This window comes from Megalobrama amblycephala, linkage group LG19, assembly GCF_018812025.1.
Source record: "Megalobrama amblycephala isolate DHTTF-2021 linkage group LG19, ASM1881202v1, whole genome shotgun sequence".
Classification (NCBI taxonomy): Eukaryota; Metazoa; Chordata; class Actinopteri; order Cypriniformes; family Xenocyprididae; genus Megalobrama; species Megalobrama amblycephala.
The window spans coordinates 10,287,872-10,306,421 of record NC_063062.1 but is presented as its reverse complement, the minus strand read 5'-3'; the positions used below and the strand labels follow the sequence as shown (position 1 = coordinate 10,306,421).

Sequence of the window (18,550 nt, the reverse complement as noted above, 5' to 3'; positions counted from 1 at the left end):
CCGCTTCAGAAATAAATGCATCATCATCGACAGATGAGAGGCAGGATGTAAGTTACCTGAAATGGCGGAGATCCATGTGTCTCCTTCAAGACAGATTCTGTTTGTTCGTTTGTTCTAAAAAATGTAGATTTACAGAATATAGAGTTTATATACACTACCATTCAAAAGTATGGGATCAGTAAGATATATTTTTTAAAGAAATTAATACTTTTATTCAGCAATGATGAGATATATTGATCTAAAGTGACAGTAAAGACAAATTTTACAAAAGATTTCAGTTTCAAATAAATGCGGAACACTTTTAATCAAAAAAATCCTGAAAAATGTATTAAAAAATATTAAGCAGCACAACATTGATAATAAGAAATGTTTCTTGAGCACCAAATCGACATATTAGAATGATTTCTAAATGATCATGTGACACTAAAGACTGGAGTAATATTAAATATACAGAATGTGAACCGTGCTGGCAAAATGAGTCGCAATTAGCACATTTTCAAAAATGATTGATTGTTATTCTCGCATTCTCTAATTAAAAAAAACTTCAATATGATGTATGATTTTGACAAAAAATGTCTGAGCTATACCTGTTTGAAGTCGATAGAGTCAGCAATGTCAATTTTGAGAAAAATCGAGTTAAAGTTTTCTGAAGGTTCCAAAACAAAATCATCTAGCAACCAATATACATTAAAATCCATGGTAATACCTCCAAATTTGGCGCACACCAAGTCAAAACCCACATCTATCGGAAAAAATATATATTCAACTTAAAGGTGCCCTAGAACTTTTTTTTAAAAGATGTAATATAAGTCTAAGGTGTCCCTGGATGTGTCTGTGAAGTTTCAGCTCAAAATACCCCATAGATTTTTTTTAATTAATTTTTTTAACTGCCTATTTTGGGGCATAATTAGAAATGAGCCGATTCGGGGTGTGTGGCCCTTTAATTCTCCTGCTCCACGCCCCAAGAGCTCGCGCTTGCCTTAAACAACATAAAAAAAGTTCACACAGCTAATATAACCCTCAAAATGGATCTTTACAAAGTGTTTGTCATGCCGCATGTGTAATCGCGTAAGTACAGTGTTTATTTTGATGTTTACATTGATTCTGAATGAGTTTGAGGCTGTGCTCCGTGGCTAACGGCTAATGCTACACTGTTGGAGAGATTTATAAAGAATGAAGTTGTGTTTATGCATTATACAGACTGCAAGTGTTTAAAAATGAAAATAGTAATAAACGATGGTAACTTTAACCACATTTAACAGTACATTAGCAACATGCTAACAAAACATTTAGAAAGACAATTTACAAATATCACTAAAAATATCATGTTATCATGAATCATGTCAGTTATTATTGCTCCATCTGCCATTTTTTGCTATTGTCCTTGCTTGCTTACCTAGTCTGTTGATTCAGCTGTGCACAGATCCAGGCGTTTTGCCCTTTTCTAATGCTTTTCTTCCAGACGTTAATATTGGCTGCCCTTGTGTAATGCCTCGATCATGGGCTGGCATTATGCAAATATTGGGGCGTACACCCCGACTGTTACGCAACAGTCGGTGTTATGTTGAGATTCGCCTGTTCTTCTGAGGTCTTTTAAACAAATGAGATTTATGTAAGAAGGAGGAAACAATGGAGTTTGAGACTCACTGTATGTCATTTCCATGTACTGAACTCTTGTTATTTAACTATGCCAAGGTAAATTCAATTTTTGAATCTAGGGCACCTTTAATCTACCATGATACCACAATTGTTTGATTTAACATTAATAAGACAGACAGCCTATATATTAAGACCTACTGTACCAAACAGATCTAATATAATGTTATGTTAATCAGATGTTTTTACCAAACGTTTTTCATTGACAAAGAAAAGGTATTCTTCTCAGAAAACGTACAAATAAAGATACTTTTAGGGTACGTTTACATGACAACGATGTACTAAAAACAGAAATGTTTTTTTCTTTGTACAGATGACAACGTTATCAAAACTATTCCCATTCACATGGATTCGCGAAAATGACGCTGTATTACGCATGCCAGACAAGTAGTTGGCGATGTCATTTTTTTAAAGAAAGATTACGCGTCTGCGCACATACGCATTCTTTTACGGATAACTCGCGCCAAACGCGCATGCCTATCCTCCTTATTTTCAGTTTACTGCACTTCGATATTCTTCTCATTACCTTCACATTGAAAAATAAGGTGGATAGACTCAACATCACCATTTTCACAGATGGTATCGTTTTCATAAACTTGCACTTTTTCACGTTTTCAAAAGTTTGCATTTTCGGGCCCCCAAAATGCCATTGTCGTGTAAATGAATGGCCAAAACGCATACAAAGTTTTCAGTTTTTAGTTGAAAACGATGTTGTGTAAACAGCCCCTTAGATGTTTAATTGTTATCTGGAGCATTGGGATTGCTAGATGAGGGCTTAATAAACTAATTTTCGATCAAAATTGACATTTTTCACTTGTTTTGCCTGTAGCTCGAAATTAGCCTGTTCGCATTCCGACTCATTTTGCCAGCACGGGTCACATATATAGTAACTAAATTTTTAAGATTCTACTACTATATCAACTATATTTTACCAATTTAACCATTTCATTTGGCTTTAGCAAAATAACAATATGAAAAGACTATTCTTTTTTATCATCATTTATTAACATTTTTCTCACCCGGTATAAATGGCTCTTTTATACTTAAAAATTTGAAGCTTTCTTTCTGTTTGAGGGTCCTTGGCATTAAAATCAACCACAAGCAAAAGACACCCACAGCTCTAGATCAGGAGTCAGCAACTTTTAGGTATGTGTCCCACAAAGAGAGATTTATTGATTGATTGATTGTAGTTTACATGCCTAACTATCTTAGAAATGAAACATTCAGTGGAAAAATAAACTTTGCACAAGTAAATCGCTTATCTACTTGATGTAGTTTAATGGTTAAAAGCTGCAATATTTCTTGTTCAAATTGGCCCTTCATCTCAAAAAGGTTGCTGACCCCAGTTATAGACACTCATTTGTCAGTGCTTAAATGAATCCTGTGAATTATTGATACCAATTAAGCACATAGTGTTCAGAGTCCCATCAGGGTTAATTCTAAAATCCACAGGGGCCAGATAAGCACTGTATCTTTAAGACCACATGAAGTGCTATAGGAGGAAAGCCAGTGAAGAGCAGGGTTTACACACACATGTCAGAGAGACAGAAAGAGTGCATATTAGAGAGAAAGTCGGGAGAGAGAGACTGAGAGAAGAGTGTCTGCTCGCTTCAGCAGGCCATTGCCATTATGATGAATGTTTGCTGCACTTTTTTGTGAGCCAATTATCTGCTCCTGTGTGAGTCATGGAGATCATTTAGGCAGGTGGGGAGCTACACACACACACACACACACACACACACACACACACACACACACACACACACACACACACACACACACACACACATACACACACACACATACAGAAGAGACTATAGACTATAAGCATTCCTGTTCTTGCATTCTGACCATTTCTCACATATTACCCCCACTCTTTTACTCCATCACTCTTTTTGATGCACAAACCACAGTTCTTGGAATCACTTCTCTCTCTTGTTCTCTGTGATGGAATAAAAGTTATGGGTTTCCTGTGTGTTCACAGTTCAGGCTGTGATGCTGTTAAGCTCTGAATGGGAAATCTCCCGCTCTCACTTACACCCGTTTCACAGCCTTTCTTCAGCTTTCTTTTTCTATACTGTTTGCTTAAAGGAACAGTTCAACCCAAAATTGTAAAATTGTTCTAAACTTGTTTAAATTTACTCTCTATGATATAATTTCTGATTTATTGCAGGGCTCAACGCTAAGGATTTTTTCTACTGGCCCAGTTGGGCCAGTGGTTCAAATTTTTACTTGCCCCACCAAAATTTTCACTTGCCCCACAACAAAAAAATTAATAAAGTATCATAAAAGAAAATAGGCCTATAAAATAAGCCAAGTTATTGTTTTCATTGTGTATGAAACATGTAACCTTAAATAAGGTTATGACACCAAAAGCTACTAGATTAACTCACTTAAATTTTAAATATTGTTAGATAAATAAACAGCAAGTAATAAAATAGTAATAAATAATCAAATTACGAGTATAGCACATATGAATACAACAGAACAAACATATAAATGAAATAAACAATGCTTTTGAAGTTTTTCATGTAGGTTTAAACAGGAGATTTTCAGGTACAGAAATTGTAATATCTATAACTATATAACTATAGATTAAACTTTATGAATCAGTCGAGAGCTAGATGCATAAATAATGTTTTGAAATGTTGAAAATATAAAACGTTAAATACTGTTATTTGAAATTATTTTAAAAATGAAAAGACACTTTAAACCTGAAATTAAACTCGCCAGTAGGTGGCAGCAAGTCCTTGCTAATGAGCGAGTCATTGAGATTCAACCGGATTCAACCGATTCATTCAAACGGCTTATTCAAGAAGTGTTGCTCAGAGACGCAAAACAATGCTGTTGACTTTGTTTGGAACTATTTTCGTAGGCAAAATAGAGTGAAACAGGCGATTTGGTGTCTAAAATGTAAGTCACTTGATATTAAGTTCTTGTTCATTAAACTGTAGGCTACTCTGTATAAAATCAATATCAAATTTGTAATTGTTGATATTTGGAGAAAAACGGCGCTGTGTAAATTGGTTAACTTTATTAAATGATATGAATAATAAAGATATACTGGGGCATGTTTGCCCCTTATCTCGAATTCTGGGGCATTTTAATAGACTAAATCACGCGCAGTGAAAGCGTACACTCTAAATATGCACGCGCACAAGTCTAACCTAAACTGTTACTAGACTACGTCCTCTATTGCGTGCGTGCACTCAATGTGTGTGTTTTTTGTTTGGTTTTGTAAATTGAGGGATATACTCGATAATTTCAGATCTTTAAATCAACAATTATGATATCATAAACATAGACGATATATATCGCACACCCTACAGCACTGGATCGATCGGGCAAGTAACCGTTCCGTCTACTGTGCCGAGAGTCATTCACACTGGCCCCGGGCCATCGGGCAGTCCTTATTGTCGAGCCCTGTATTATTTTTTTCTGTTGGACACAAAAGGACAATTTTGAAGGATTAACATGCAGTTCTTTTCCATATAACAACATGACCATAACTGTCAAGCTCCAAAAAGGACAAACCCACCATAAAGGTACCATAAAAGTAGAACATATGAATTATATGCATTATTTTCTGAGTCTTCAGAAGATATTCAGTGAATAACTGAAAATTTGACCCCTTTTCACATGTAAAGAGTGAATGCATATGAGTATTTATGTATATTTTAACTATATATTTAGATGTGCGGTGGAACACATGGAAAAGTCCTTATTTTGATCATTATCTTTGCAAAGTTTGAGCTTTACTCACTGTTAGGTACTCTTTAGCTTTAGGTTGGATGTTTTTAGGTGTGTGGTGGTCCGATGCTGGATCAGGGTGTTGCTGATGGCTGTTATCGGAAATCTGGAGAGATTGATGACACCCAGGGCAAAGCGCTGTCTGCGGGGCAGGCCACCGCCATAAATCAGTGAGAAGTGGGTTACGCCAGGTCAGCTTTTCTCCACCTGCCACAATTTTCACACATCTCTATTTTATACACAGTCTGTTAACATACTGTATGCAGTCAATGCTTAAGAGTGGGTCTGGACGATAAAGCTAAAACACATACGGTCAGTATATGTGTATTTTATTAAATAATAAAGTCTTTTGATAATGTAAAATTCAGTAAAAAAACGAAAACTGCTTTAAATATAATCAAGGCATGTTTTCCTATTAAGACTATTTTTCACTAAATGAACACAAAGAAGTATAATATTTGTATAACAATAAACAGAAACATAATTTTTTTCTAAAATAGAATTAAAGCATTGCTTTTTTCAAATATTAAACTATTCATTAAATGGGTCGTTTAAACTAATACGGGAAAATATGTTTAGTTTAAACCAAACCAAAAATACAATAAAATCATCTCAATATTCAAAATGTTTCATATCACTAGGAAAATGTGCAAAAATGTTGTGAATATTTAAAATATTGTCACCCTTTTTCACTTTTGAAATGGGTTTTATACATCATTTTTTGGCCATAGGTATTTAAGACTAAAGTATTCTTGAACATCTCCATACACATTAACTATAAGTTGCTGTTTTTCCCCTTACAAAGACATACATTTTGCAGAAGGGAGTGCAGGTAGTCTTGTTTTCTCCTAATTGGACTGCTGGCAGAATGTCTTTGCTAGATATGTGAGGAATAGTGCTGATCCCTAGGGTTTGTGAGGTCTAGTGCAGCCTATAGTTTGCTTTCTCTAGTGCTGCTAGTTAAGCAATACAGGACTTCACATTCATTATATATTAAAGGCACAGAAAGCCTCTTTTGGTCTGTTTTGCTCACATGCTCTTAAGTAGCTGTCCTGATGGTGGTCCTGGGAATCCTAAATTTGGTACAAAACTTCATCTCTTAAAATATGCAGTATGCCACGATGTACTCTGCCACTCTGTACTAATGTGGATTATAATTACAGTTAATTACAGTTGTCTGTTATTGAACTTTATAGATTTAGAATTCTTCATACTAACTGTATCTACAGCTTTCAGGGAAATGACTAAACTACAATTTCATGCACCATTGACCATCCATCACGTCTAATTTTAATGGACACACTTTTCTATACGCTCCTGTGCAAATGGCTTTTCTGAGTTGAGTGCTAACTAATGTGTATTTTTCAAGCTGTATACATCTGATGTAAAATGCAGCTGTTGTGTGAGTGCTTGGTATATAGAGGTCTAAGACATCTCATAGACAGGTTGATATTTGTCTTTCTGTATAACGGAAAACAGCTCAGAGAGTGAAAAGAGCAATGACCTTTAAGAGTGAAATGCTAATTTATCTGCGGTATAAAAAGCGTGTACGGTTGCTGAATGCTGAACATGTAAATGTTAGTGGTTCCCACTGACTGGGGCTGTTTACATGTGGATTAGGTACAGTTCAGTGGCCACTAAGCGCATATTTGCCTCAGCCTCTGGTGTTATTTTTCATTTATTGGTGAGTACAGAATATAAATTGCACATAAACTCCTTGGGTCAGGATATATGCTTTCTGAAAATCTTTTTATCCACCAATTTTTCATATAGCCTTTATAAACATGCACTTTCTATACACTACGGTGGTCTGTTTTTGTTTGCATCTTGTATCGATGGTCTGTTTTGCTTCTTTCTTTCTTTCTTTCTTTCTTTCTGTTTGTATATAAAATAGTTATACATTAAAGGGTTAGTTCATTTCAGAATTAAAATTTCCTGATAATTTACTCACCCCCATGTCATTCAGGATGTTTATGTCTTTCTTTCTTCAGTGGAAAATAAATTAAGGTTTTTGAGGAAAACTTTCCAGGATTTTTCTCCATATAGTGGACTTCAACAGGGACCAATGGGTTGAAGGTCCAAATTGCAGTTTCAGTGCAGCTTCAAAGGGCTCTACATGATCCTAGCCAAGGAATAAGGGTCTTATCTAGTGAAATGATCTGTCCTTTTTTTATTTTATTTTATTTATTTTTTTTATGTAAATTTATATTACATTACATTACATTATGGCCAGCAGCCATATCACCCTGTAGCCCAAGACTGGTTGCCCACTGAAGCAGGGGGTGCTCACCCTGTGGTCTGTGTGGGTCCTAATGCCCTAGTATAGTGATGGGGACACTATACTGTCAAAAAGCACCGTCCTTTGGATGAGACGTTAAACCGAGGTCCTGACTCTCTGTGGTCATTAAAAATCCCAGGATGCCCTTCGAAAAGAGTAGGGGTGTAACCCCGACACCCTGGCCAAATTTGCCCATTGGCCTCTGTCCCCATACACTGATTGGCTTCATCACTCTGTCTCCTCTCCACCAATAAGCTGGTGTGTGGTGGGCATTCTGGCGCAATATGGCTGCCGTTGCATCATCCAGGTGGATGCTGCACATTGGTGGTGTTGAGGAGATCCCCCTTCAATATGTAAAGCGCTTTGAGTACCCAGAAAAGTGCTATATAAATGATGCTATATAAACAAATTATTATTATTATTATTATTATATACTTTTTAACAACAAATGCTCATCTTGGACTGCTCTGCGATGTGCCACACATTACGTAATCACGTTGGAAAGGTCATGAGTGACATAGGTGGAAGTACCGCGGTAGGGCGAAAAACTCACAAAATCTCATTTTCTCCACCAACTTCAGAATTATCCATCGTTGTTTTACCTTTTTTTGTAAAGGGCGTTTTACTTAGTCTTTGCACATTCGCTTTGTAAACACTGGATCGGTTCTTTTGCCTACGTCACGCGTGACCTTTCCAACATGATTACGTAATGCGTGCCGCATCACAGAGCTAGTGCAAGACGAGCATTTGTGGTTAAAATTTATATAATTTTTTTTTTTTTTAAATGACATTGTTTCGCTAGAAAATACCCTTATTCCTCGGCTAGGATCATGTAGAGCCTTTGAAGCTGCATTGAAACTGTAATTTGGACCTTCAACCTGTTGGTACCCATTGAAGTCCACTATATGGAGAAAAATCCTGGAATGGTTTCCTCAAAAACCTTAATTTCTTTTCGACTGAAGAGAGAAAGACATAAACGTTTTGGATGATATGGGGGTGAGTAAATTAACAGGAAAATTTAATTCTGAAGTGAACTAATGCTTTAATATTATAATAGTTATTAAAAGTTTAGTTGAATTTTAATTCTACTTCCTTACATTCAAATTTGAATTGCAATTCAAATTTAGGAATTTAATTGAAATTTAAATGGCTTTCTATTGTGAATGTCACACAACACTGGAGGTTGAGTAGAGGATGAAAGTATTTTCATTTTTGTATATTTTCAACTGTTTTTTTGCAACCATGTTTTTGCTTCTCTTTACTTGAATGAAACAATGCGCAATAATCATTTTTGTGTAATCATTTTAATTTTGCTGTATGGATAAAGGTTAGATCAGCATGGTGTGCTGATTAAAATCAAAGCGTAACTCATCATTGCAACTCATCATTGCATGAATTTAATCATTGTATCATCAGCCATTCTACAGATTTATTTCATGCATGGATACGGCTCAGTTTCTGTGAAACAAGTCTTGTTGTGTTTGTCAGGTGGTTCTTTTGGGCCAAGTACATAGTATCAGTGTAACTCCCTGCTGGATAACCTCAGTTCACCCTGACAACACAATTTATCACAGAGGTATTGTATGTGTGTGCGTGTGTAAATGCTTTATAAGTATCTATTGAATTGCACTTGTGAGTTAAAAGTGGTAGGAAATGAAAAATTAAGCTTTAATATTCATATAAATTGCAGATCAATAGACCTGGATTTTTATCAGGTTGTACTATGCATTTGCTGATGTGTAATATATATCAGCTGAAACAACCAGCCAATTTCATTCTCTGCAAACACAGTCTTTATGAGAAGAATATTACACCTGTGAGATATTGATCCCACTTTCTTGGCCATTTGCAAAATAAAATTTTAATATATCTGTTTGGTGACTGGAAGAAGTTTAAGAGTCCACTCTGGGAATCTAGTATTGTGAAAAATATTTGCTTAAAAGATTTTTACAACAACTGTGTATTCTTAAAAGGATAGTCAACCCCAAAAATGAATTATTTACTCACTCTCATGTCATTCCAAATCTGTATAATTTCCTTCCTTCTATGGGACATAAAAGAAGATATTTTGAAGAATGTTGGGAACCAAAGAGTTTCAGTTTCCATTGACAAAAATACAATGAAAGTCAATGGGAATCGAAACTGTTTGGCTACCAACATTCTTCAAAATATCTGTTTTTGTGTTTAACAGAAAAAAGGAAGCCATACAGTTTTGGAACGACATGAGGGTGAGTAAATCATGATAGAACTTTTATGGTAAACTATTCCTTTAAAGGTGCCATCGAACGTTTTTTTTTACAAGATGTAATATAAGTCTAAGGTGTCTCCTGAATGTGTCTGTGAAGTTTCAGCTCAAAATACCCCATAGATTTTTTTTTAATTAAATTTTTTAACTGCCTATTTTGGGGCATCATTAAATATGAGCCGATTTATGCTGTGCGGCCCCTTTAAATCTCGTGCTCTCCGCCCACGGAGCTCGCGCTTGCCTTAAACAGTGCCTAAACAAAGTTTACACAGCTAATATAACCCTCAAATGGATCTTTACAAAGTGTTCGTCATGCATGCGGCATGCATGCGTCAGATTATGTGAGTATTGTATACTGTTATATTGTTTACATTTGATTCTGAATGAATTTGAGGCTGTGATCTGTGGCTAACGGCTAATGCTACACTGTTGAAGAGATTTATAAAGAATGAAGTTGTGTTTATGAATTATACAGACTGCAAGTGTTTAAAAATGAAAATAGCGACGGCTCTTGTCTCCGTGAATACAGTAAGAAACGATGGTAACTTTAACCACATTTAACAGTACATTAGCAACATGCTAACGAAACATTTAGAAAGACAATTTACAAATATCACTAAAAATATGATATCATGGATCATGTCAGTTATTATTGCTCTATCTGCCATTTTTCGCTGTTGTTATTGCTTGCTTACCTAGTCTGATGATTCACCTGTGCACATCCAGACGTTAATACTGGCTACCCTTGTCTAATGCCTTTCATAATGTTGGGAACATGGGCTGGCATATGCAAATATTGGGGGCGTACACCCCGACTGTTACGTAACAGTCGGTGTTATGTTGAGATTCGCCTGTTCTTCGGAGGTCTTTTAAACAAATGAGATTTATATAAGAAGGAGGAAACAATGGAGTTTGAGACTCACTGTATGTCATTTCCATGTACTGAACTCTTGTTATTTAACTATGCCAAGATAAATTCAATTTTTCATTTGAGGGCACCTTTAATTTTACCTTTTGGAGTGTTTTTGTGAGGTTGCAGTGTCACAAACCACATAACTCCACTAAACTTTGGCTACAAACATGTCTAGAGAAAGCGTAGCAGTTTCTCTCGCTCTGTTTCATCTACTATCTGGTGTACAAGGCTACAGAATTAATGGGCGGGGAATGGGAGGGCCTAGGTGGACCAGAGAGATTAGCTGTAAAATTGACACTGACAAATCTCATACATTATAGCTTCATGGGAGGCAGCCATCGCCACAGGAAGTGTTGGAGAAATAGAGGGGAAAAGCGAATCACTATATAAAAGGCCTTAAAATCCAGTTTTGTGGTGGAGTTCACCGAGCCTCACCACTCCAAATATACTGTACCACAATAACTTAAGGTCACTTTTTCTCTTTTATCAGTTACTTTCAACTCAGTTTCAACTTACTGAGTCACATTCTTGGCATATAATGTTATGGTTTCACAGGTAACATGCATACACATCTTTATGAAAACAAGGCAGAATAATTCGAATGAGTCACGGCTGCTAAATAAAGCAAATGGGCAAAAGTGTTTTGTTTCTCCATGGATTTGGCTTCTGTTTTTTCCCTGTTTGTGCTTATTATTTTAAACCAGGCTGTTAGGGATTTCAAATCTTCTTATTGCGTTCTCTAAATTGGTCTTTGGTGTTTGATGTTCATAGAGGGTGATTTAAAACCCAAATTATTTAATTATTGAAATTAATGAAGAAAATAGGGTAGATTACTAAACTGCAGAGCAATAGCCTTATGTGATTGCACTCATTTCAGCATTCAGGGTTTTGTTTAAACTTGATTGCTTTCAAGCCCATGAAATTCATAAAAGCTACATGCATTTGAATAATCAAGAAAAAAACTCTTATGAAAGTGGTTCGACTTGTGAGGTCATGGTTATTCACTCGTGGCATATAATACAAGTCACCTAGACATTTATGTTGTTTGTTTTGTGTCCTGAGAGTGTAATAGGGATTGGTGATATAGCTAAGAAAATATATTTTAATATCTTCCAGGCTTTTAATGATATTCAGTATACAGTATGATAAATTCCATATATACACCTCAATGATTAAAAGCTTATTTTTCCCCCATTCATTTCCAGATTTAATGATATTTTAATGTATATGCACCAATCATATTCAATTTGTTTTCAATCGTTTCATTTCACAGACCATTTGAACTGATTCACAAAAATGTATCACTGTTTTTGCTACTGAAATTTAGACAAGAGACCCTATGAAACACCTTGATACTTGTAATGCAAAGAAGAGTCTTATGACATGCTCTTTAGAATACTGAGTAAGAAGTGCATTAAAATCATCACAGTATTCACCATGTTTTTCCTTTTTGATCATGAATATTCAATTTATCACCTATTGACCTGCATAGTATTTTGCTGGTATTCCAGTAAGAATCTGTCCGTAATGAATGGAGATATATTGCATTTCTTTCATTTCTGAAGTCCTAGCTACAGGGTATTACCTCGCAGGCTTAAAAAAATGCTTATAGTTATCCGCTTATTGATCTGAACACTGTTGCTGAAGCTTTGATAGATACAGCACATAGACTATATGAAACTTAATTGATGCGGCACATAATTATTGCCATTTCATGAGCAGTAGATGGATTAGATGCAGAAGGATCTTGAATTTGCCCAATGAAATAAACTTGGTTAATGGTTGCCGCTCTCATCTCCGTGTGTGTTTTTCGTGCCTAGGGCTCCTTATGCTCAGCTGATGAGAAAAAGATGTATGATTGTCCCATCTGATGAGAATTTTACATAATTGCAGTTCAGATGTGTTCCTGCCCAGCCCCCATATTCATCTACATTGCTAATTTGATTGAAAGCTTGTGTTTTCTTATGATGCACCCAATTAAGGAGTGTGGGTTCACCATTACTCGTTAGTTTGTGTATCTTCCTGTCTAGTAAATGATGGTACGTTCCTGTTCTGAAGTATTTGTGAAAATGATGGATAGCGCTCTTTTCCATGGACCATTAATAGGATAAAGCTCTTGATGGTTCATCAACAACATGTGCTGTTGAATATTCTTGACAAATGTAGTGCTCTTAAAATATAACTCATTATCACTCTTGGCATCTCCAGAGTTTCTCAGCTCCATTTCGCACCCTTCAGAGGTTCGTGAAGTAGGATCTTTGCCATGTTAACTATTTAGTGTCACAATGCGCTGTGGTGGAATTGGGAGTTTATTCAGTTGTACATTCAGCCTTTTTAATGGGGGAAATTTATGTTGTTTATAGTAACTGTAGATTTCTTAGAATAATTTTAAATTCTTTAAAGGTGTCCTCGAATGAAAAATTGAATTTATCTTGGCATAGTCAAATAACAAGTGTTCAGTACATGGAAATGACATACAGTGAGTCTCAAACTCCATTGTTTCCTCCTTCTTATATAAATCTCATTTGTTTAAAAGACCTCAGAAGAACAGGCGAATCTCAACATAACACCGACTGTTACGTAACAGTCGGGGTGTACGCCCCCAATATTTTGCATATGCCAGCCCATGTTCCCAACATTATGAAAGGCATTACACAAGGGCAGCCAGTAACGTTTGGATCTGCACAGCTGAATCAACAGAATAGGTAAGCAAGCAAGAACAATAGCGAAAAATGGCAGATGGAGCAATAATAACTGACATGATCCATGATATCATGATATTTTTAGTGATATTTGTAAACTGTCTTTCTAAATGTTTCGTTAGCATGTTGCTAATGTACTGTTAAATGTGGTTAAAGTTACCATCGTTTCTTACTGTATTCACGGAGACAAGAGCCGTCGCTATTTTCATTTTTAAACACTTGCAGTCTGTATAATTCATAAACACAACTTCATTCTTTATAAATCTCTCCAACAGTGTAGCATTAGCCGTTAGCCACGGAGCATAGCCTCAAACTCATTCAGAATCAAATGTAAACAATATAACAGTATACAATACTCACATAATCCGACGCATGCATGACGAACACTTTGTAAAGATCCATTTGAGCCCTGAATCGGCTCATTTATAATGATGCCCCAAAATAGGCAGTTAAAAAAATGAATAAAAAAAAATCTATGGGGTATTTTGAGCTGAAACTTCACAGACACATTCAGGGGACACCTTAGACTTATATTACATCTTTTTTAAAAAAAAGTTCTAGGGCACTTTTAATATGTCATATGTTAAAATGAACTAGATGTTTAAATTTTTTTTTTTTTTTAAAGAAACATCATGAGAATCAAGAATTTTTTTATTCCATTTTTTGTCTTCTGTATTCATGTACATAGAATAAAATCTAACATTTTTAAATAATATTTCACTATATTGCTGTTTTTACTGTATTTCTAATCAAATAAATGCAGCCTCTGTGATCAAAAGACTTCTTTTGAAAACATTAAAACATTTTTAAGCGGTTTAGAGATGAGATGTCAGGCGTGAAGTTCTACTAATCATGACTTTATTTCAAACCTATATGCTAAAACATTGAGTGACTGTATATGCTATATTTAATTCCTATAACATGTATAAAATAACATAAATATTTGTATAAAATCTGAAGAAGCAGACAGAGTTAAGCTGTCATTAAGTATTGATACACACATGATGAAAAATGAAAGATATATTAAAGTAAATGTTAATGGGATTAGGGCAGGGGTAGGCAAGTTCGGTCCTACAGAGCCGCTGTCCTGCTGAGTTTAGCTCCAACCTTAATCAAACACACCTGAACAAGCTAATTAAGCTCTTCAGGATTACTAAGGCTATAGGCAGCTGAAGGTATTTTTTCAGGGTTGGAGCTAAACTCTGCAGGACAGCGGCTCTCTAGGACCAAACTTGCCTACCCCTGCCCTAATCCCATTTACATTTACTTTAATATATCATTCATTTTTCATCATCTGTGTCATCAATACTTAATAACAGCTTTGGATTAGGGTCAACAAATCACTGGAATACCCACATGCTTATGCACTGTGGTGTGTGTGTGTGTGTGTGTGTGTGTGTGTGTGTGTGTGTGTGTGTGTGTGTGTGTGTGTGTGTGTGTGTGTGTGTGGCACGGGTTAAACCATGTTGTTGGGACTAAATCTCCCCACAAAGATAGTAATACCAGTCATTTTTGACATTGTGGGGACATTGATTTGGTCACCATAAAACAACTTATACTGTATATCAATGATGTTTTTTGAAAATGTAAAAATACAGAAAGTTTTGTGTTGATGGATACGTTTAGGGGTAGAGTTAGGGGATAGAATATACAATTTACAGTATAAAAATCATTATGTCTATGGAAAGTCCCCATAAAACATGGAAGCCCTATGTGTGTGTGTGTGTGAGAGAGAGTGAGAGAGAGAGAGAGAGAGAGAGAGAGAGAGTTTGTTGTGAATGTGAAGTCTGGCTGTAGCCTGGCAGGCTGAATGAGGTCTGATATGAGGAGACTGCAGCCTGGAATCTTGCTATAAGTCTGGCACTGGATGAAATAACCACCGGTCAGATAGAGAGAGAGAGAGAGAGAGAGAGAGAGAGAGAGTTCATTTGGAAGCTTCCTATTTTTGCTGTAACGTCAAATGTAAAAACTGTACTGTTTATTACTTCCTCTTGTACAGTACAGTTGGGTCCAGAAGTCTGTGGCCACAAGTTTTGTAATTCAACAAAAATTTTTATTTGATAAGTATAGTAATTTGAGTGAACAGTTGAACTGAAAATGTCATGGATTTCAGAATGACAGCTGAACTCCACAAGTTAAACCTAATGATCCATGATATCCAGCATTATTTGAAAATGTTGCAAAGAGCATCTTTTGGAATAAGGAAATTTCTTCTGCACTCATTTTGTACAAAAACCTTTACATGGTCATTGTGACAAATTTACCCATTTAATTAGTCACCCAGAAATAGTCCCGAATCTTTGAAAAAAAAAAAAAAAAAAAAAAACTGAATTAATTTTACCTAATAACATTTCTTTGTTTTACATTTTTCACCTTCCTTTTAAACTTTCAACTTTTACAGGTTAAAAAAGGGGTTCAATATGGTCTCTCCACCATGTTTTGTTTTTTGTTTTTTTTGTCAGCAAGGACACTTTAAATAGTTCAAAATGACATTAAAGACATTTACCACACTGAAGACTGGAGTAATGCCTGCAGAAAATTCAGCTTGGCATTACAGGAATAAATGACATTTTAAAATATATTACACTTGTAAAAATATTTCTCATTTACCGTTTTTAATTTATTTTTTAATCAAATAATTGCAATAAGAGTGCTTAAAAAAAAACTTTTGTGTTTGTGGTCAAAAGATTTTGTACACTTTTTTTTTTTAGTGTACTGTATTTTTAAATCTGTTATGCTTTTAGTGATTACAAGAACGTCCTCTACATGTTTGTCTGTTTGTCTCCGGCCTGTTATAAATTTAATTTGCACTTCTCAGATTGACATGCAGAGTATTAGGAGCTTTTAAATAAATGACTGTTGGAGAAAAATTAGGTGGGATTAATATAGGGAAAGTAGAGAGTCCCTAGAGGAATGGCTGTTAAATGATGGCCTCTTTTTAGACAAACGGCTGCTCAGTCATCCAGGACAGTGGGCCCTCAGGGGAATAAAGAAATGTGATGCATATTATAGCCGCATGGGAATGCAGCGTCCACACTGGCGCTGGCTGGTTTAACACTTCGCCCAGCTCTAGAGACCTCTGCTGATGGATATACCCTCAGCCCGGAGAATATGCACATGCTCTAAAGCACCAGGAGGGCTACGATGGCTCTCGGTCTCTGCGTGCACGAAACAGTCTGCTCAATCGCAGTGGCACCAGCAGTTCCTGGCTGGTGACATGAAAACATTGTCCCCAGGCAATGCCTGAGACAGAATACATTAACAAGGTCTGTTATTTCCACGGTAATATGGCAGATATCACAAACCTTCTGTAGCTCACGCTGCATAAATTATTGTCGCGATACTTTGTGTTGTCAGTCAGTTTTCTTGACACAACAACCTCTTTTTCTTTGTCTTCCTGACAGTGTGGTGCTTCTCTGTGCTGTTGGTATAATTTATCAACCCACCAGGGCTTCTTGTAAATCATTTGTGGTTTTTATCAGCTCACTTTCTGAAGGGGCTTATTGAGTGCTCAGACGACGATCACCTCAACGGTGTGATTGTTAATTACACACAGGGGTGCGTTCAAATGCATTCCACTGGAAGGTCAGGAATTGTTGGGCAATGTAAATTCTTTCTTAACATCAATAGCAATGAATTGGTGCTGTTTTCTTCTTGCTTATTTTAATATAAAAATATGAAACCTTTCTTTCTTTGCAGATTAAATCAGTGTTTTTTTGTTTGTTTGTTTAATTTTTTTTACATTTGTAAAAAAAAATGAATAAATTGTCTTCAATGTTGTTCACAAATCATTATTACAGTGCTAAATATGTTAATGTCAATTCAATACCTTAAAGGGATAGTGCCTCCCCTGCAACCTGTATGAATTTCTTTCTTTTGTTGAACACAAAAGAGGATATTTTGAAGAATGTTGGTAACCAAACAGTTGACGGGCCCCATTGACTTCCTTAGTATTTTATTCATACTACCCCTTTAAAGGTAGGCTACACTATGTTTAATTTTTTTGTCGAAAATTTAAATAATGGGTCAATACATCACTCGCCCATGTGTGTCGCGTCATATCTGTAAATAGAGAAAAGTTGCTCAGGCTACTTTGACGCATGTATGGTTTGGGAGTGAGATCTCGAACCTCTGGGAATTCACCCATTTAAAAAAAAAAAAAAAAAAAAAAACAGAACAGAGGAGAGCCTGACGGCAAAAACGAGAATGTGACAGAGCTCGTAATAAAACGATAATCAACATTGGCTTTTCGGAGATGGTGATATCTGAGGGATTTGAAAATGTTGTAAAAGTGACGTGCAGATGCCTTTTTTATCACTTAACGCTAAGTGGTGGGTAAGGTATTTTATTGAACAGATAAATTGCCATATGTAGCTCTAACAGAGTATATTATGAAGTATTATCTATTGTGAAGGGTCATTTCTTTGTGGTTGTTGTATCGCTGTGCTAGACTTTATTTTCAAGGAAGTACCATGTTTGTTAATGGGTGTAACGTTTTCAGCTAGTCCGCATGAGATCCTTTCCATTTAAACTGGTGAGTAAGGTATCTTTAAAGGGTTAGTTCACCCAAAAATTAAATTTTTGTCATTAATTACTCTCATGTCGTTTAAAAACCCTAAGACCTTCGTTCATCTTCGGAACAGAAATTAAGATATTTTTTGATGAAATCCAAGAGGTTTATTATCATCAATAGAAAGCAATGAAATCACCACATTCAAGGTTCAGAAAAGTAGTAAAGACATTGTTAAAATAGTCAGCTTGACTACGGTGGTTTAACCTTTATGTTATGAAGCAACAAGAATACTTGTGCGCAAAAATAACAACTTTATTCAACAATTTCGTCTCTCCCCTGTTGACTCGACAAAGTCTTGAGAGTTTTGAGAAGTTTAAAGTCTTGAAATTTGAAAGTTTTAGACCTTATGGACAGAGGAAGATGAGCCCTTGGTTTTTCATTTCACATGAAAAAAGTGGGTGTTTATACTGAAGACTTAAAGACATTATAGAAA

The 18,550-nt window shown here is 35.8% G+C and overlaps 1 protein-coding gene across 3 annotated transcripts in view; it reads left to right on the top strand.

Annotated features, from left to right (window-relative positions):
• mgat4c (mgat4 family member C) overlaps positions 1 to 18,550 on the top strand; it is a 137,425-nt gene that overhangs the window by 10,577 nt on the left and 108,298 nt on the right. Inside the window, exon 1 of one of the 3 annotated variants that reach the window (XM_048169068.1) lies at positions 5,449 to 5,597. The exons of the other annotated variants lie outside the window; for them this stretch is intronic. The gene's annotated coding sequence lies outside the window, so the exon portion shown is untranslated. Of the gene's footprint in view, positions 1 to 5,448; positions 5,598 to 18,550 lie in introns of those variants that run through there. 3 annotated transcript variants of the gene reach the window in all.